This window comes from Anomalospiza imberbis, chromosome 10 (assembly GCF_031753505.1).
Source record: "Anomalospiza imberbis isolate Cuckoo-Finch-1a 21T00152 chromosome 10, ASM3175350v1, whole genome shotgun sequence".
NCBI classification, from domain to species: domain Eukaryota; kingdom Metazoa; phylum Chordata; class Aves; order Passeriformes; family Viduidae; genus Anomalospiza; species Anomalospiza imberbis.
The window spans coordinates 8556071-8576818 of NC_089690.1; the positions used below are offsets into that span (position 1 = coordinate 8556071).

A 20748-nucleotide genomic window follows, 5' to 3' on the forward strand; every position below is an offset into this window, starting at 1 on the left:
TCAACGTGCATTAATAATTTAAGTGTTCCTTTTAAGCACAAAGGTCTGAGTAGTTACTCTGTGTGTGTGTGTGTGTGCTGGGAGAAAAGGGTAGGAAGAGAAGCAATGCCAGCACTGTCTTGGCTGGGACTTGGGGAGCTCCAGAGATGAGCTGTGCAAGCTGCCCCAGGTGCAGCCAGGGGCAGGGGCACACATGGGCAGTGAGTGCCACATGTCAGGCAGAGAGCACACTGTGACTGGACTGTGGGGTCTCCATCTCCTACAGCCACCATCACTATGGGACTGGGGAGGACGTTTGCCTAAATGACAGAAGACCAAGCAGCAGAAGTACCAAATCAGAGTGGGCTCTGTTCTTCTGGCTTGGATTTTTTTTTTTTTTTAGATGAATTCAATAGACTGATCCTAGTTTCACGAGGTAAACAGCAGTGAAGGGTCCTGTGCCTGCCAGAGTTGCCATGACTGGCTCTGGAATGGTATCTGAACACAAGTACTTATGTTACTCTCTCTCTTCCTTAGGACTCCTTGCACTGTGCTTTTTGCCATTATGTCCAGAGAATGTGGATGCAGGAATGTAGCAAACAGCTGCCTTGTGTCACTCGCCATCTCATTCTCTGCCTGGGCTGAGAGCAGTGCAGGGTTTCAGCAGGGGATGTCTGTCTAAATCTGTGCTCTGCTCTGTGTTTACGTTGGAAAAGAAAAGATCAAAGCATGTGCTTGGAGTTAAAAATGGAGACTGTGTAATTAGGGACCTCCTCTCGCTCCCAGTCACATGTACATGTACTTACATACATGAGATACTCCTGCCCTCATCACGCCGCATCCTGGGGCAGCAGACGGCTCTGAATGGAGCTGTTCCTTGCCATGGCCATCAGAGGTCAGGGCTGCCTTTGGAGGGAAGTGGCTTAACCTTATCTGTGACTAATCTGCTGTCTGCAGTGAGGAGAGACCCAAGACCAGTTGATGACAGTGGCCCTGTCGAGTCAGAACAAGGCCCTGTCCAGCCTGGTGTCCTGCCTCAGACCGCAGTGCTGGAAGTGTAAGAAAAGAGCACAGGACGGTACTGGAGAGGACTCCATTTTCTGATGTCTTTCCAGCTTCTGGTGCTCAATGTGGAGGCACTTCCTGAGCTCCAGGCTGTATCTGAATTGCAGTATGTAGTAGCTGTTAGATTCCCATGAATTTATCAAATTTTTTGAATGCACTTATTTCTCTGGACTCTACATCAGTGAACATCCACATTCAACTACCAACTGTGTAAAAAGTGTTTCCTTTTTATTGTAAGAAGAGCAATTACTCCATTTGCTTTCTCCATCCCACTCCATGCTAAATACCTCAATCACGTCCAAGTTCAGCTATTGTTTGTCAAGCAAACGAGTCCTTGTGTATGAAGTCTCTTCTGCTACAGAAGCCATTTGGTACCTCTGATGTTCTTGTTGCTTCTCCTCTCTCTAATGTACCTTTTTGAGATTGCACAAATGGAATTGCAGGCAGTGCTCAAGACACGGGCACACCGGGGAATGATAAAATTGCAGAATAATGTTTTCCATTTTGTTGCCTCTTCCTTTCCCATTTGTCCTTAGCAGCGTGTGAGTTATCAAGTCGCTCTGTTGTTAGAAGGGCCTACAGGGAGAGCCTGGCAGACTCCTTCTGGAGGAAGGATGTGGATAACAGGACATGATTTATCTGTTTAATTTATGTTGGACTGTTTGATTTTGCAAAATTAACTTCCTCCCCGAAGAAAGATGTCAGATGAAATTTTCAGTTGAAAGGTGCAAGGGGAGAGTGAGAGATTAGTGTTCAGAGCAGTGCAAAGTTGTGTGCTTTGATCCTTCTGCAACTTACTGCTCTTCTCCACTGTGCGTCTTGCCTATAGGACACGGTTTGGGGGCAGGACTGGGGGACTTATCCAAAAACTGCCAACCAGATTGTTTCCCTTGGATCAGACCCTATCGAAGCAGTTATGTCCTTGGCTTTTCACATGCAAAAGAAGCTCTTTATTAAAAGAAACAAGATACTTCCCAGAGTCTGACAGCTTGCATTTTAACTATCACCCCTAACAAGGGACCTTAAAACTGACCCCAAGACTTAATTTAACCATTACAATTCCATTAGTCTAATTTGTCATGAAACGTCTTTAACTAATTACCTGCATTTGTAAGTTAGTCCACATGTCATGAGATAAGAAGTCAAGCATAGTCATAGGTCACTGCTCTGGGCTGCCATCACATAACACAGACCTTAGATGAAAGGGAATTCAGAGTTGATAGGAGGAATCCAAATGACAGCTACTCAGCCAGTACAAGGCAGACATGGCTGTAATGTAAAAATTGGACCATTGTCTTAGAAGTGGTGTTTTGGAAAAGATGGGGCATGCCCTCATTAGCAGAATAAGGTCTAGGAAGACTTAGCATTCCTTATAAGCATTTGTCTTGAAGGTGGTAATTTGATAAATACAGGTCCCCACTAAAACCATTTGCTAAATTTGGCAGACAACAGTATTAAATATTTATGACTAAATTTAGAGCTGTCCCTTTTCAAAGAGACCTGATTATATCCTGAATGGCACTTTAAAAAGCTCATTTGGGAACTTTTGTTGGTTTCCTCAAAAAACAAATGTTGAAACAGAGGAAAAGACCAATTAGGAGTCTGATTAAAGGTTGCTCAAGCCTTTCACTGAATAGTTTGGATTTGGCTCCCTATTACTTGTTGGAAATCTGCCCATGAATTTATAGTGGGAGCTACAACATGCTGTGTGCCACAAACACCTCTCTCTCTTAGACTTAGGCAACTGTAAACTTCCCCTCATTTCTCTTGTTCCAGTGCCTGTGACATTCCCCCTGAGACTAGATGAGGAGAAGGATATGGTACGTGATTAATGCAGGATGAAGCATTCAGAAAATTTTCTCATTCTTGTTCCAGCTTCCTTCCTCACTGAGCGGAGGTGCAGAGGCAGGTCACCAAGAGTGATTCCCCCCATCAATACAGTGTCACCATCACACTTTTGGCTGCTGGTGCTGGGTGTGAGGGGTCATTAAATCCCTGCCTCCACCCCAGCTCCTGTCCCTTCACCGTTCCTTACAGACAGCAAACCCCGTTGAATTCTTCACTTCCATCACTCATTGGATCAATACAAAGGGCCGGCAACGACACAGTTATACTGGTCAGGCCAGCCCTACCTCTGTACTCCCTAAGTACAGGCTCTGTCCAAGCCATAAATCACAGCTACTCTAAATTATAGAGGCTGCCAACACATCAGAGGCCTGGAGTGGGAGCTCCCTGTGATCACAGCAGGGAGGGGAGGATAAGGAAGGCCCTGACCAAGCTGTCTATTCTGTACTCAGGAGCTTTGTTCAAACAGCAAGGAAGAGGGCCTGGGAGCCTCTGTGCTCCTCTTGCCTGCCTCAGCGGCTCAGCAGTGTTCTGGGGTTACCTGCTGTCCTCAGGAAAAATCGAAATCCTCCTCCTAAAGGCCATAAGGCAGTCACTGGGATCAGGAAGAAACTTCCTTTGCTGGCATATTACTGCAGACTTTATACCTGCACGTACCCTTTTTTGCATCCCTGTGGGGAGAGAGGACTGACTCATTGATTTGCATCTTCCTCTTACCAGCACTGGGAGTGCTCAGTCCTCTGTGAGGGGGAGGAAGGGCAGCACCTTGCTGTCCCCAGCTCCTGCCACACAGCCACACCATGGCACTTCTTTCTTTCCTGTGTGGAAGTTCACCTGCTATTTTCTACCAATACTCTTCCAAAACTTTTAAGATTAATGAATCTTCAGATCTCCAAATCTTTAGCCTGTCTGAAACCAGCATAAAATATCTACCAGTCTGCAATGAAAAATCACAGACAATCCATCCTTTCGATCTCTTGCTTTTATCCTAAGCTGATAAGGGAGGCCCTCCTGTGCTTGTCAGCTTTGCATTCTTGGTGTGTGCAGCATAGCTGAGGATTGCAGATTAAAGGTGAAGAGTTGAACAGGGAAAAAATGCAGGAATGAAGCAGCTGTATAATGAGATAGAGGGGTTTTCCTCTTGAAAACTGCTTATCCATATCCTGTCTCTTGGTAATTACAGAGTATTTTCTTTATGGGGAATGCTAGCACTGTTTTCCTGGTTTAATATATTTTACCCACTTGCATGATCATCTTTTCACTTTGGTAGGTGAAACCATTCTTTATTAAATGGTGAATGTCAACAGCATTGTTTTAAGCTGCTTAGTTCTGTCTTCTGCATCTTTTGTCTTACAGTTAGAACAAAGTTCAAGTGTGCTCAGGAGTTAAAGCTCAATCTGTAACTAAGTTTGAGCCCTTGCAGTTCCAGGCTTGGAAATTCCTTTCCACTCAAGTCTCTCTCAATCTGTAACAGAACATCTGAAGTTACTAATCCAGATATTGTTGAATTGACTTTCAGTGGTTGGATGTGCTGTCCTGATAGTTAGAACCAAACATTTGAAAGACAAGCTCTGGCAGCTGTTTTAGACTGCCCATGTCACCATCTGTCTTTCTGCTAGAAATATTTTAATTTTTGAAAACTCCTCCCTGTGCCTTGCTCTGTTTTTCAGGTAGACCCTTCACCTCCTGGTGTCCCTAAGGATCTCAGGTGGGACAGCTTCATCACTGGTCCTGGTGCCTTCATCGGTGCTGTAATTTGCTGGGATTCACCTCCAAAAAGAGATCTAAGAATCCATCACTACAAAATCTTCATACGCTTACAGAGCAGCTAATAACGATCCCTGGGAAATGAGTAATGCAGATGTGCTGCCACTGTACCTACCACTGTCTTTTCTGGTCTCTGTAGAGGTACTGGGAGAGCACAACAGCCACTGGTGAAGAAAAACAAGAGAAGAGAAAGGATTCATCTGCCAGGAAGAGATGCAGTCATGACTCTGGCTTGGTGTGATAAACAGCATGTGCTGTTCAGAGATCTGGCTGTGCACAGGCCATATTCCCCTGATCTCTCTCCAGCTTGGAGATCCTTCTGCTGTGGTTGATGTGAACAAGTCTCATTCTTTGTATCACCTCCATTGCAAATGAGGTTAGGAAATGGGAACATTTCAGGGTTGGAAGGAGTGATCTGGGATTCTTCAGATACCAGAAGTTCCTGATCTTTTTTTGTATAGATAATGTCAATGTTTATATATGTAAAAGTGATAACAGGGAGGTTGGAGAAATGGTGGGGTTTTGAGTTGGGATTGGGGGGGTTGCTGTGAGGTGAGGGCTTCTGAAATGGCAGACACTTGGGATCATAGTGTGGAGAAGATGGATGCCTTGGCTTGAAGTGTATTGCCACAGTCTGGAGTAGGAAATCATATGGGGTTTGAGATGTGGAACAGAAGAGAGAGAAAATCTGCCTCACAAGGGATTGAAGGAATTTATTTTAGGGATTTGAAGGATTGAAGTAACTCATTTCACATGACTTTTCCTCCTCTATCCCATGCTCATGACTGCATGCAACAGTCATTTTTGCTGATGGAAATGTGGCCGCTGTATTTTCTGTCCCACTGTCATCTCCTTGTCTCTTTACTTGTCCATACAGTATCATATACCCTATGGCATCATATAATTAAAATAGATGATTATGCAGATGTAAGTGGATCCCTAAGGAAACTTAGCACATGGACATAACACCACAGGCAACTTTTAACTGATTATGCAGCTATAAAGAAGTTTCTTCTTTTTAAAATTAAAAACACCTTAACTTTTTCCCTTCTTTTTTAATGCTAACAACTTAACATTTTCCTCTCCAGATAAGCTTTGAAATGGAAGAGAGAGTGCAGAATACCTTGTGGAAGCGAAGGCTGTAGGTTTATGGGTTTAGATATCTCTGAAAAGCACAAAAATATTTCCTCCCATTTGCAACACCCCTCCCCCTGCAGGCAGAGTGCAGCCCCTGTATGCATTTGGTTTCCAGATCTGTGATTCCCACTCTTCTTTTTATAAGCTGTGAATTTTTTCCCTTTCAAAGCACAGATTTTAACCCCCCTCCCATGCCCCCAGGGAAGCTTTTGTCCTGTGAGTGCCCTAGGTTTTTTAAAGAATGTGGAAACTCCTTGGTTTATTCTGTTTCTGTACTGCTACCTCCAGTTCCTGATTCCTGTTCCTCTGTGGCCTCTGCTAACGCAGAGTCTGTCCCAAATGGGGGTTTTCTCTGCAGTTCCAGTGAAATGTGGCTGTGTGCACAGGGACTGCAGCCTTCTAGCCAGCATTCTTTTCTTGTTATTTAGTAGAGAAAAGGCATCACTTTTTCCCCTCTCCATCATCAGCCTGATTTTATTACAATCACATAATGCCAACACTGTTCATGTTTCCTCATCCCAAGACTTGGTGGATCCATTCAAACACCATGTTAATCCCCCTCTATTCTCAGTAGCACCTTTATGATGGTATTGCCTTTCCAAGCTACAGTTGATCTTGCAAGCCTTCACACCAGCTAATCCAACCTCTTTTGGCTTCTTTCCCAAAGGTGTAGAGTTCTAAGGGGAACATTCAGCAAGGAGATTTTCACTCAGTATCAGTGGATCCAGAATTTCTTATTTTCCTACCTACAGGGCTGCTCACTGCTCTCCATTACTAGCAGCAATGCGGGATAGATACTGCTTACATAATATGATCATTGTAAAAGAAAATAAGACAGAAAACAAGGAATCTAAAAGCTGTCTGCATTTTCTATCTATAGGTACAAGTCAGGTGGAGCTGCCCTAACATTTGTGCTGCTGATTAAGGAATAGCTTGCTATGTAATAAGCAGTACACACTCTTCTCTAGGAGCAATCTTGCAGTGAAGCAGGAGAAACCACTTAGGTGGAGGGACCAGGGATTAGCTGGTGCCTGAAGCAGAGAATGTATAGAGAGCATATCCAACAGTATTCCTCAGAGCAGCTTGAACAACTCTGGCAGATCATAGCAGAACTCTTCTACTTTATTATGTGCTGAAAAGTAACTGGTTTTTACACATTAGATACTAATCAAGGTCACGCTTTCATTGCTGAATGCTCTGCATTCACTGCGCTGTTGGCAGGAGGGCTTGCTCTGCTCCTGTGTGTTCAGAAAAAAAAAACCCAAAATAAAATAAAAGGAGAAGAAATCCTTTGGCCAACCATCTGTTGGAACAGAGGCCATGGACACAATGCAGATATGAATGCCTGGATGCATTTTGCAGGTGTGCCCTGTGACCCATCTTTCCGTGGAGAAATTCACTGGGAAAATAGATTGCAGTAGACTGTTCCTGCAACTGCAGTTAATCGTGCCTTTTCTATATTACTGCTACAGGATTAACACAAACATTGCTTCTATTTTCAGGCTTATCAAAGGCAGCAGCACATCTCTCTAATCTCCTATTTCCCTGCTCTCTTTAAAGTGTTTAAATGAATGGAGCACTGATGAGCAGGGATGTGGTGCCAGCAGGGATGGTGTCATTTAATGCCTCGCTATTTTTGCTATTTAATGCCTGTGTGGCTTTATGTGCCCTGGGTGACTTGCAAACCATCTGGCAGCCTCCACCCTTTCACAGGACAGACGGAGGTGTAGACAGCACCTTCACTTGTCTCTGGTTCAGAGAGTGACCAGCAGCAGTAAAACAGCACAGTTCTGATGTGCCTGCTCCTACACAGCCTGCACCTGCTGTCACTGAAGGATGAAGCTTGGAGGCCATGGATTGGTGACCCTTGAGACCAGGCAGCCTGGATCTCAGTGATCTGTGGGCACTTACCTACATTCCTGTTGGACTGGTTGGCACACACAACCTGGATTTTTCTTACAGCTGTAAAAAGCATAATGATATCTGATCTGCCCCAGCACCTGTTTGTGCACTGTTAACTTGTCAAAAGGTTTCAGACAAGCTGGAATCGGCAGAATTGTGTGTGTCATATCAGCTCCTTGTCCTAAGAGTCCTACAGCTGGATTTGCAGTATCATTGAATCACAGCCTGAATTTGTAGCGGTATTACTTACACAAATCACAAATACTTGGGTTGTGTCCTCCAATCTGCTAGGAAGTGGGCTGAGATCCACCCTCTAGCTTTCACACCACTGTCAGCTGGTATTAAGTTCCAGTCATTTTTTCCTTTGAGGTCCGATTGAAATCAGTGACCTAGAAGTAAAATACTCTGTATTTTGTTAGTGAGCAGTCCCTGGAGTTGTGCAGTCTAAATTAGGATGTTTTCTCAGTGAGCTCTTTTGTATATCTTCTATGACAATTGTGCTGTAATTACCACAATCCTCCTTCTGGTAGCAGAATTTATTAATTGCTTTCCACTTTCTCCGATGCACTTTCTTCTCAGATCACAGTGAAATATAAAACTTCTTTAGTGTGTGGAACACTTATGATAGCCTACTGTATCGCATTAGTTTTCTATGGTGACATAATCAGAGATTATATTATGGATTCACTGATATTCCTGCAAGGAAAGCAAACTAGAAACTATGTTGGACACTTACTGCTCTGCCTGTTAGCAGTACAGCTGTGGGATCTGCCCCTGAAAATGCTCATGTCTGGGAGAATGGAAGAAGTAATTTGCAGAAGTAAGGACTAGTCATGTGTAGAAAAATTTTCACAATCAGCCTTCATGTTTATGGGATGGATCACGTGTGGACAGTGCTGAGAGTCTGCTGGGAAGTGCTGGCTGCCCATGGCAGTGCCATTGCTGGAGGTTCATTTTATTCAGAATTTTAAGGAAGTGCCCAGCTCTTGTAACTTTACTGGAGTCTGTTCATATGAATAAGTTATGTCTCCACTTTTTCTGGAGATCAGATTCTGTGTTCAGATTCAAGGTCAGATCCAGTTGGTCACTCTGTGGCAGTATATAATGAATTGCCAGCATCCCAGAACATACAAAATTGGAGATTAGAAGCAGTTCCATCTTATTATCATGATAGTCAATTGCAAGTGGTAGTGCAGTGGATAAAGGGCACGGTAATGTGACATGTGAGTGGAATAGCTCTCAATCTGTGTATTATGAAATTGTCATTCTGTGCCACTGTTCAGCATAAATGGACTAATCTTCAGTTTGAAAATGAGGAGAGCTTGACTGTTAAAGAATAGGTCATTTGGCTTCTGGCAGCAGCAGAAGATGCTGTAATATTAGCTGTAAGAACTTGTGCATTCTTGGTAAGGAGATAAAAATGATTAAATTGCACTGCTTGCTTCTATATCTTTTAAACTAATTCATATTTGGACCCGGATTCAGCTAAGCATTTGCATAATTCCTCAGGCCATTCCTATTCAGCCATGCATTTCAGTTTGTGCTTAAGTTCAAGCAAGTGCTGAAGTTCTTTTCAGGTCCTGGGGCTTCAGCCTTGCAGAACAAAGTCTGGGTCATTACTTCATGTTTCAGCACCTTCTGAGGTTGCTGTGCTGTAGCAAATGGAAGTTTCCTTTTTATGTAGCAAATGGAAGTTTGTATTTGTTGTATTATGGGGCTGAATACTCTTTAATGACTCAGAAAGGTTAAGGGTGAAGATGTTGGGGCCCTGGAGAGGATAATTTTTACTAGAGTCCTCTGTTGGAAATCCAAGAGCCAGAACAGGGGTCATGTCTCCAAAGATTTTCACAGACTCTGCAAAACTGGCAGCCACACTGACTGCCTCCCTTCCGCTGGGCTCTTCCTGAAAAGGAATGAGCAGAGCCAAGAGAAAGGTTTTGTTGGGCTCTTTGGGAAATTGAGGGTGAATTCTGTTCCAAATTATGCTCTGTTTTCCAGAGTAACTTGTCAGCTTTGGTAGGGTTGTGCCAGGTGGTAGCCATTTGTGATGTGAATTGTAGTTTTAACATACCTTTCAAAAATTGCAGTATTACCATATATATTTGTACTGTGAAAACTTGGGAGTGAGGGTTGGAGAAGAACCTTGATGTGATGATTTTGTTTTTCTTTTGTGGGGCTGAAAGTTCAAAATGTTTTGCCTGGCATTATCAAACTCTTGTGTATCAGTTCAGTTTAGCAACAGAACATGTCAGCCAACAGAGTTCCACTGCTTCGTGAAAATGTGTGTGGGAACTGAAAATTTTTGACTGAGATTGACCCCAATCTAAAATGAAATGTTTGGTTACAGCTTTTTATAGAAAATACAATGAAACAATTAACTTTTTTTTTCCTTTGGAAAAAATAATTTTCAAACATTTGGTAGGAAACCCTTTACAGAACGGATTTATGGCCTGAAGTCTTGTTCACAGTGAAACTGGTGGGAATTTTGCTGTTGACTTTCATGTAGCTATTTTACTGAGGTTTTCTTTGCAGCAGGAGGGATTGTGTGACTCTCTATCTGGAGGTATTAATGTAACTTCAAAGCTTCTTGGCCCACTTCAGAAATAAAAAATATTCTTATATATCCCAGCGACTTGTTGGAGGTCTTGCTTCATTGAAGGTAACACATTTTTTTGTCTCTGTCCCAGAGAACCACAAGGAATTCAATCTATATTTGTTAAAATGGAGACCAGCAACATGTTCTTCTAATACAACAGTAGCAGAGAAAAGGGCAAATGTCCAGGTTAGTGCTCTGCTTTGCTGGGCTGTTTTCACATCATTGCTTTAAAATATTTGTTCTGTGGAAGAGAATCACTGCAGGTTCCAGATGTAGGTGTTTACAGGGCAATTCTGTTTCAGTGCAGTGCTGTGCATGATTCTGTCTCTGTTTGCCTGCTCCCAGTGCATGAGATGATTCACCTGCTCCTGGATTTTCCTTTCTGTATAGCAGATTTTATTAACCCCCAGAAAGCTCTGTCTGGAAGCTGGTTTTCCACTCCAAACTGAGGTCTTACTATTGACAATATTTTACGAGCATGGAGCAGTTCATTCCATGGCTGAGTCATTTGTTACCTCTTCTTCACACGTGCCAAAGTGTCAACAATAGTGAGAGAAGGAAGAGAAAGGACTGGAAGAATCAGAGGAGGGGGAAAGGAGAACTCTGTGGTCACCTTTAATGAGATATATGCATTTGGAAATTTGCTAAAATATATTTGTAATGTTTTTCATAAGAAACATTAAATGAAAGTACAGTTAGTCCTGGACTTAACCTACCCATCTTTCCTTGGATTTAGGGCTACCTCAGGGCAATCTTCCAGTTTTGCACTTCAAGTTCATCTCTACCTGCTTTACTGGCACATTGCACTGCACTGAGGACAGCTCTGTCTAGCTCTGTGTGGTAGATACAAAAAGAGTAGGACCTTCCATGGAAGAAGTGATTCCTAGGAGGGGCCTGAGAGCCGAGTTTTAAAAGCATCATGTTCCCAAAGAAAGGCCAAATTTTTCAGAAGGGCTGAACAACAAGCACTCCTGCTGTGACAGATGGCTGAGTATTTCAAAAGATCTTGCTATTAAAGCTGGCTGGGGATTCTCTATTCTCTTGTTTTTGACAGGAACTTGGGTTTTCTGTTAAACACAATAATAGTGCAGAATGGACAGATTTTCCTTCCAGCGTTCTATTTTTATGTGAGAGTTTTAATTGTTTTGGTCAGGGCAACTCTCACTCCTGTAGTACATTGATTTACACTCACTGTGCTGGAGAGCCATGTGACAGACACTTCCCAAAGTCTGATCCCAGGTTCTGACTCCCCAGCAGCAACAAAGCTGTTCCAAAGCTCTGGCCGAACACAAGGGTGCCATGTGTGATGTGGTGGGCAGAGCAATGGAGTGTGCTGCTTCCAGACAGGTTTTCTTGGGTTTTCTTTTAGGTTTCCCAGAGAGGGTTTAGTTTTGAGATACTTGATTTGGGACCCTGAACACCAGATCTCTAGTGAATGTCTTCACTTGTGGCTGCTCACAGGTAGGATGGGGAGTGAAAGGCAAGCTGTGTTTGTATGTAGCTGAACATGCAGAAGGTAGGGTCTTGGAACTGGAGGCTGTTTCTCAAAATGTGTGCTTTAACACTTCCATGATTTAACTTTCCCATCCATAAACAGGAACTAAATCTTCATCATCACTGAAGGACTTTAAAAGTTCAGTGTTTATACACGCAACTTTGGAGAAGCAGAAATACAAAAATAATCCATTTATCTCATCTGAATGTCTCAAAGCTCTTTTAAACTGTTAATTAATTGAGCACTCATAATGATGTGCCAATGGGGATGAAGGGGGAGGAATAATTTACAGGTGGGAGAAATGAGGCATGAATGACTTTCTAGCCTCTCCTGTGCCGTGCTGTTAGTCTGTGTCAGATCCAGACAGATACCTTCTGTCCTGTCTCCTTTCGCATCTGTGATGGGTGGCTGGGAACATCAGTTTTTCCCCCTCTCTGCTTCCACCTCTTCTTATGTAGGGAGCCCAACTCCTTATCCCCAGGCTGCTGTTTCATGGAAGTACAAGGAGTCCACGTGGCTCACCTCTCTGAGGGAGCAGGCCTGGAAGCTGGGACATCTGTTTCGACTCCCAAGTTCCACCTACTGAACAGGACACAGCCAGAGAGCCAACTCCACTGTGTGGAAGAAAGGAGTAAGGAAATGAGACTTCTGGGTGCTCTAGGAGCAATGGCACATTCTGCCCTGCCTTCCTCCTCCTGACCTTAAGCACAGCTGGATTATGGTGTGCTGTCCTCTGCACACCTTCCACAACAATGCAGTTTATACCTTTGCTGCACTGGGCAGAGTAGCTCAGGAATATCTGACCTGGCTCTGAAATACCAGCTCGCCTCTGAGAAACAACAGAGTCCCCTTTGTCACTGTCTCTTTCTTGTCTGAACTCCTGTATATGGGGTCAGTACGCTTTTGTACAGAAAACATTGAATATTCTGGCATATATAGTATAAATGAGCACAAGGTAAATTCAAAGGGTTTAAAACTTACGGAACAGGCAGGATAAAACTACTGCTTAGGAAAATACCCAGTGCACAATTTCATCTAGAGCTTGGCTGAGAATCCTGTTTAAACTTAGTTCTTAAACACAGCTGTGAAAATCGTGAAGATGTCACATCAGTAGCTCACCCAACGACCTTGAAAGCCTCCTGGGAAGGTAATCACAGCACCAATAGTGAGCAGTAATACTAATAGGCTGCTTTGCTTCATTCCTCTGGCTACTCCTTGTTGAGCTCCTGCAACTCCAGACATGAAGTTTTTCTTCTACCCAGTGTGGTTCCAACTGCTTCTCCATATCAGTTATTCATATCTGAAAGGGAAAAGAAAAATACTGACATAAATTGCTGGACCCTGGAATACAATGTTTTTTTATTTAACTGACAGGGCTTATGGTTACCTTCAGACATAGCTTTTAAAGTAGTTTTTAGCTGGATGACAGAGATAAGCCCTCCAGGAAAAAGCAGTGGTAAAGTGGTGGGTCATTATAAATATTTTGTTCTCTCCGTAGTCGTGTTTTCCATTCTTTTTCAGTTTATGTATCTTGTAAAAATTTTCCAGTAAATCTGCTACCTTCTATGTGGTGAATTTAAGCCTATTGATTTGTAGCTGTCCTAATTGCATTTTACAGAACCCCTGCTGCCTCTGGGACCAGAGCTTGAAAAGTCCTGTTTAGTGAAATGGATTGTCTTCCACAGGTCATTGACACCCTATATTCTGCCTTATCTAAATCAGGCAGTCTCCAGTATTCTCTGATCTAATCCCAAAAGTAGAGGGTGTGTGTTATGTGCAGATATAATGCTTACACATAAATTTCTACTGAGCAGTTGTTGGAAAAGGAGCTGAAAGCAGGTAGAGCTTGCCCTCCCAGCTCAGTGCAAAGCAGGGATGCAGTGCCTGCTAACAGCTGGCTTTCCTGCAGCTCGGCAGGTGATGAGTTCCCACCACTTCAGGAGCCCACTGCCAATGGTTAGCACATGCCGTCGTGAGAAATCTCATCAGTCAAAAACGTCTCATAAATAATTTAGAGGAAAGCAATTAGCACACACAGCTGTAGCTGTTGCAAAGTCACAGTTATACCTGCCAGGGCAATCTGGAAATGGAAATTTCAAAACCATTTCTTGAAGTGGCCAGAACAGTCTAGCTTGGAGCTAAGGCTGATGGGTAGTTGTTGATGAGTAAGGAGCAAATTGTACTTTCATGTCTTTTTATGTGTAATGAAATCCAGGAGAGAATTTTAGTATTTTGTGCATATTGGGAAAGGGATCAAAGGGACGCATAGTTTTTAAAACTCCAGCAGTCAAGGCCTTATCCTTTCAGAAGCTCTGCAACTCATTCAGCTTCAGAGCAGGAGGGACAGATTTTAACAGAGACTTGGACATGCATTTTGAAGGCACCAGCTAGTTAGAGTTTGTCTATATGTACAGACTGCTCAGAGAGGACAGGCAGGAGGAAAAGGAAGAAGATCTGTTTGAAGTATCTCATCGGAGTTTGCTTGCCTTGACAGATCGATGACAGCAAATTGTTTGAGGGCTTCTGGGAAATGATAAAAGGGAAGGGAACCTGCTCTTTAAGAATCTCAAGTAACTACAGGGAAGGTGTGAAAGCAGATTTGTTTGTGCAGGTGAGTCCTGAAGAAGGGGTATCAAAAGAAGGGTATCAAACATTAAATCTAGAGATGACACGAGGCTGTGTAAATAGGGCACGTGTAAATATATTCTAGGAGAGGGTTAGAAGTCACCTACCATGACACTATATTGGGACAATAGGACAGACAACATAACACTGCAAGATCCTCTCAGCATTTCTGATAGCTGTGCATTCAGTAATGGTATCTCTGCTAACTGAATACCTAAACCATGTTCATCTTCACAGGATCCCCCCTTGGCTAGGGAATTACTATTCCTATGTTACCAACTGGAAACTAAATCACAGTATGTTACCACATGAAGCAATGCCAGTCCTAAACTCTGAGATTCCTTCCTCTTTCTAAGAAGGAACACTGTATAGTGAAAAAAGCATTCAAATGTGGGGTGCTCATAGTATGAATGCTACAAAGCATTTCATATGCTTAAAGATAATCTGAATTAGAAAAGACTGGAGTTAGAATTTGTAGCAGTGGCATTATTTTATTCTGCAAGTCTCGTGTGGAAAAACATGCCCCATTTCCTACTGTTGCCTGTACCATTTGACCTGTTCTTCTAAATCCAACTGCCATCACCTGGCCAAGAAAGTAGCAGAGAAGCCCAAGAACCTGCCTGCCACTTTAGGGTGGTCAAGGCCTCCATCCAAGGAAAATTCCACGGCTGAGCCTTAGAGAGTAACCAAAAGCAGCAGCTGCTCATTGACTGTGAGCTGGATGAAAATCCCTGCAGTCAGTCAACAGGCTGCCCCAGCTGGTCTGGCCTCACAGAGAAAGTAAGACCTCCTGTAAGTGATATTAATTGGAGTCTATCTAGAAATCTCTTACCATAGATTTTGTTTGACTGCAATGGGAACTTTAACACATTATTGAATACATTATGGCAGTCTACCTTCCTGGACTGCATTATGATTAGCTGTTAGTGTGTTTTGGTAAGAGGCTCAAATATTTCATTTACTTATTTCTTTCATGTTTTTATACTTACTAGCTCTTAGTAGAAGTGGGGAATGTGAAGAATGTCCTTCAGAACTGCAGATGAATAATTGCTCAACAGCCAGAATTTCAGTAACTTTGAAAATTTTCCTTGAACTGAAATTCAGCCTGGGGTGAATCACTGGTCACTGGGGTGAATCTGGAGTATTTTGTGGTTTTTCTTCTTGTAAGTTAAATCAACTTTATTCCAATTTAACATGTTAGCTAGATGGGATCATTGTGTGGCTCTTCTTAAGCCAACTTAACACTTTTATAAGATTCTAAATCACATTATCTTCTGGACCACAAATAAGTGTTCAAGAAATGTAAGTTAAAATAATTGTCTAACAGGCTTTAAATGAACATCTTTCCCTCCTATCCAGGGAATAGTGATTGCAGAATTTGGATCACTATCCATAATAGTCTGCAGGAATATTTACAGGTATCCTTCTTGAAACAAGCTGAGCCCTTGATCTTTATAACATTATTGCAGGTATATATTAACAGCACTGCAATGCAGAAATGTGAGAAACTACTAAAAATGTCAACTAGGTCAACTAAGGATGAGTTAGGATTTTGTTCAAAACAACAGGCATAATGTTTTCATAATTCAAGAAAATATTCATTGTACAGGAGAGATGACTTCTGTTTTTTAAAAGGGGATTATCTGGCTACAGGGTTTGGCTGGGCTTTGCCAGTGACTGCACTGTACATGAGGGTAAACATCTGCCTTAGATGGTATCTTCTGGGTCCAGAGGTTACCACCTGAAGTGTCCTATCACATCCCCATGCTGGGAGCTCTGGAGTCTGGATTGGGATGTCTCTCCATTGTCTTTGATGATAAATTAGGGAAGAAAGGAAGAAACTGTTTTTCACTAAAGGTGGATTCATCTGCCTCACCTTTAATTTGTAGGAGCTATCTGGGTGTGTCCATAATGAATGAAGAAGGAATGGTTTCTTCACCTGAAGATTCATCATCTAATCTAGATTTGTAGACTTGCCACTGGAGGAGGATATACTTTACTGTTCATTTCAGAAGTCCTGGCAGCAAAGTCAGACTGGATATCTTTTTTTACACAGTCAATTTTGGTTAATACCACTGTATTTCAGCACAGGAGGATCCCTGATATTTCTTGTGCTAGAGCAACTCCAGTAACACTGTACAGGTTTTGCTAGGGGTTTGTTTATGTGTTGCTGGTGGGTTTTTTTTGTTTGGTTGGGTTTTTTTTTTATACTTGAAGAGCACACGGAATCCTTCAACAAAAGCTGTTTTCCCTTTTTAGACTCAGCCACTAATAAGAATCTATTATCTTAAACCAATCAACATTCATCAGTATGAAGTTCAAGTGCTTACAGTCACTGGCCATACAGGCCAGACACACTGGATACCTTTCAAATGAACTGATGCTTCAAACTACCAAGGTTCCTTATTCACCTGGGGCTCAGCCCAGCACAGGAATCTTTCATTGTACTCTAATGGGAGAGTTTACATCAGTTTTAAAGACACATACAGAAGAGATTAAAGAGATTCAGCTCTTTTGGCAGTGGCACCGTGGCTTTTTCTACAGATCATCCAGGGACTGCATGGAAACAGAGGTTGTGTCTGAACACTTTCAGATCCCTCTGTGTGGTCAGGGTATTATTTGCTTGGCTTTTAAAAAGTCCAAGGACACAGGATGAACTGATGTCTCCAAGGCAGAGGCTGACAGTAAGTGCTGATCTTCTGCTGCATCTCTTGAAATACCTAAATCAGGCCATGCCTATGTTTATAAGATGATAGTCCCTGTGTTGGAATGGCCCCTAGTTTGGGTTGGGGCATTCTCCTTTCACTTCTAACTTAACTCAGAAAATGGGCACAGGTCTGAATAACAAACTTGTCAGCACAAACATTTCCTGTAAGTGCCGAGGCTCCAAATATACTGCCTAGATTATCTTTTCTTTTTGCTTTTTCTGTCCTTTTTCTTTTTCTTTTTCTTTTTCTTTTTCTCTTTCTCTTTTTCTCTTTTTCTTTTCTTCTTCTTTTCTTTTCTTTTTTTTGAGTACAGATGAATAATGTATTTTATTTGTCATTTCTAATTTGAAAAGCAAAATTCATTCTGTGTCAAAAGCCTTAGGTATGGCAGCCCAGATACAGATGATATTGCATAAATGTCTTCATAGGACACTGGGAAAGGCTGACATCCTTCCCCACGTCACTTTGATTGCCCCATTTGACCTTACTTTCTCCTAGTGGATTCTCCCAGGCTAAGAAAAATCCATAAACACAGTTGCCTTTTAATGGTGTGAAAACATGTAGGAAGGCCCCTCCAGCACTCTCATTTTTCTCTGAGAATGGTCTCAGCTTCTCCAGCCTCTCCACAGAACAAAGATTTTCACCAAATGAAACATCTTCATTTCTGTCCTTCAGTGCATGTTCTGTATCCTTCTCCAAGTACAGTTGTGGTGCTGCAATAACTGTAGCTATATCCTGTTTTAGAAGTTTAGTAATTACAATATTAGTATCATTTGGGGAAGCTGATAATCAAATCTCTGCTGGTTTTTACCTCTTTTTCTTTCAAGTTGCAAGAATTGCAACAACAGCTTGGTCCTTCTTCTAATTTATTCCTTATTCCATTTCACTCTTTTGTTTCTGATGAAACAACCCCTCACAATCTGATATCAGTGAAAGCCAGCACAGTGTCAAAAGCAAGTCCCACGTCTGGCTGCCAAGCAAAAGACAAAATGTACCAGTAGGATGCTGTGCAGCAGCAGCACTTCCAGGAGGCAGCCTTCTTCCAGATCTTGTCCCTGGTGTGTCACTGCTAGAGAGAACACAACCAACATGTTTTAATGAGGAATACTGGCAGCTGACTGGAAAAGAAAAAAATGTGTTTATTCTTTCTGTAGCACAATTTGGACTAGTGCCATTTATACATGTTCAGGGAGATTCCCACCTATGCTTCCAGCCTTGGCCATTTCAGCCCCTGCCTCTGGTGGTCCCTATGCAACTCTAGAGAAAAACTGTTGGGTACTGCTTTTCTCTTCTCTCTTTTTTTTTGTTTGGTTTGGGGGTGGTTTTTTTTGTTTGTTTTCTTTTTGTTTGTTTGTTTTGTTTTTGTTTTCTCCATGTGGATCAATTCAATCATTCAGTTTCCAGCGAACCTCATAGATAGTTGTTGTGGCATAAGAGGAGACAGTGGAAGGGAACAGAGATGCAGGTGCAAAGAAGAGTAACAGGGAGCAAGAAATTCCTCTGCTGGCTTCACTGCTTAAATAAACATGTGGAATTATACCCAGAACTAGCTTTATAATACCTGCTGAGCAGCTGGTGAGCTGCAGAGCACAGCAGTGGTTACCTGCATATTTTCAGAAGTGGACTCTGCAGCCTCTCTTGGTACCATGATGACACCACCTGTGGTACCTGGAATAGCTCATTTAAATATAGCCTATACATGGTCTCTGTGAGCTTTGGTCTGTGCAGACATACAGCAAGATATAATTATGGATTTTCCAAGTCCAAAGCTAAGCATTATGTTAGGGCTGCCTTTCTTTCACTACCACAGTCCCTTTTGCAGTTAAATCTCAGGCCTGTTGACTTCAATCTGTTTGTTTTCAAAACATACCAGCAGGGCAGGCAAGCAGCCGTGCCTGTGTCCTGTCAGTGAGATGTAAGAACACACTCCAAAGCAGCAAGGATCACTTGGGACTTTACTACTCCACCTGTGTGAGGGCAGCCATCAGTGCCGCAGGAGAGCCGATGGGCTGTGTGGCTCCTCATGCCTCAGCACAAGGCTGGGGATCTGCACCTCACTGCTTGAGGATGGCCCAAGCTACTCTGACTTGCACACAAAGTGGACAGGGAGTAAGAGCATTTTGTTCCCTGCAGCCTGGGCTAGGAGGTGACCACTGTGGGGGAAGCATTGTCCTGAAATGCCAGATATATGGGGGTTCACTCTAGGAGTTTGTAGTGGAGCAGAATATTGATGTCAATGCACATCATTCTCAATCGCTAAGCATTCTCTCTCCCCCATGAAAATTAGATTTCCCTCTGAAATCCTTGTCAATGTTGTAATTATGAAAGTACAGATATTTTAAATACAGTTGAGTAAATGTGCAAGTCGTGGTGGTTTTGTGCTTTAAAAGCTCTCCTTGTATTTTTATAATTGGGTTATAATCATAGGGGAGGAACTGAAAGCCTCACCCTGCAGTGGTAAAAATATCAGAGGTGCTCTCACCTCCACCTCTGCCAGAAGTTGCTATGGGTGAATTGTGCAGGCCATGGAGTAGCCCTAAAAAAGCTATCAGAAGTCTGCCTTTAAAATGTTGTGGGTTTGGGGGTTTTTAACCAGGTCACTTTGCAAATCCAGTTTGGAGTTTGCTGCATACACTATATGGACAGCCCTTGCTTTGGGGTAACTGCATGTACTAAGATGTGCAGCTGGAAAATTGGCAGCCCCTCAAATAAGGTTTGTGTGGATCTACATGGCTGTAGTGATATAAGGCTTAGTCTTTACTGAGTCCATGGAATTTGGGGGAAGAAGAAATGCCACTTTTACTTTATTGTGATACAGAAGTCAATGTTTAAATTCTAGAAGATTCACTTCTGGGATATGCTGAAGTCATCTTCTTTTCAGAAGTTGCTGTGCACTTGTCCTGGGAGGAATAAGCGAACAAGTAGGGGTGGAGGCAGCAGAATCCTGGGCAGGGTGTGAGCACATGGGGTGGCCATGGGGAGGGTCAGCAGGGGCAGAACTTCTCCAGCTGACTGAGATTCCCTTCATTAACTAAGCAAGGGCTAGAAGTACTGAGGAAAGATTATGTAGTGGGCTGTTTCCTCTCAGGGGAGCTTGGGCTACCTCTGCTGTATTATTGCTTCCTTCCCACCTCTTGTACCCCTGTGCCATAGAAGGATTAACCTCATGAAAATTCTTATGGCCTGAAAAAACTTCAGACTTCCAAAACATGGGCCAAGGAGTAGCCACATTCCATCATTATGTACATAATTATGTTCAGGTTAGAGTTTGCCTGCTGTGAATGTACCTTTTTTCAAGCTTTTTTACTTCGTTGTAATTTAACAACAATCCATGCCATGTATTTAATGAAAGTATGTGCTGAGACTTACAGATATTTCTGCCAGTATAGTCTTTACATCACAACTTGACGTTATGTGAAGGAATGTGCAAGTTCTCTGGAGTGGTCCTTCATTTTATTCTGATTCAGAAGTGGAAAAACAGGCAGGGACAACAAAGAGCAAATTTAATTTTCCTTCTTAAACCCTGCCAGTTCGAATAATCTCTTGCTGTGTTTCCTGATGTGGCTGTTCACATTCCTTCATGAATTCAGACTAGCTGTTAGCAGCCTCCAAATAAAACATGGTTATAT

At 42.6% G+C, this 20748-nt stretch overlaps 1 long non-coding RNA gene across 1 annotated transcript in view; it reads left to right on the plus strand.

Annotated features, from left to right (window-relative positions):
* The window catches only part of LOC137479821 (uncharacterized), a 131851-nt gene that overhangs the window by 109458 nt on the left and 1645 nt on the right, over positions 1–20748 (plus strand). Inside the window, exons 2-3 of the long non-coding RNA XR_011002543.1 lie at positions 14281–14397; positions 16301–16439. This is a non-coding gene — a long non-coding RNA (uncharacterized lncRNA). The remainder of the gene's footprint in view (positions 1–14280; positions 14398–16300; positions 16440–20748) is intronic.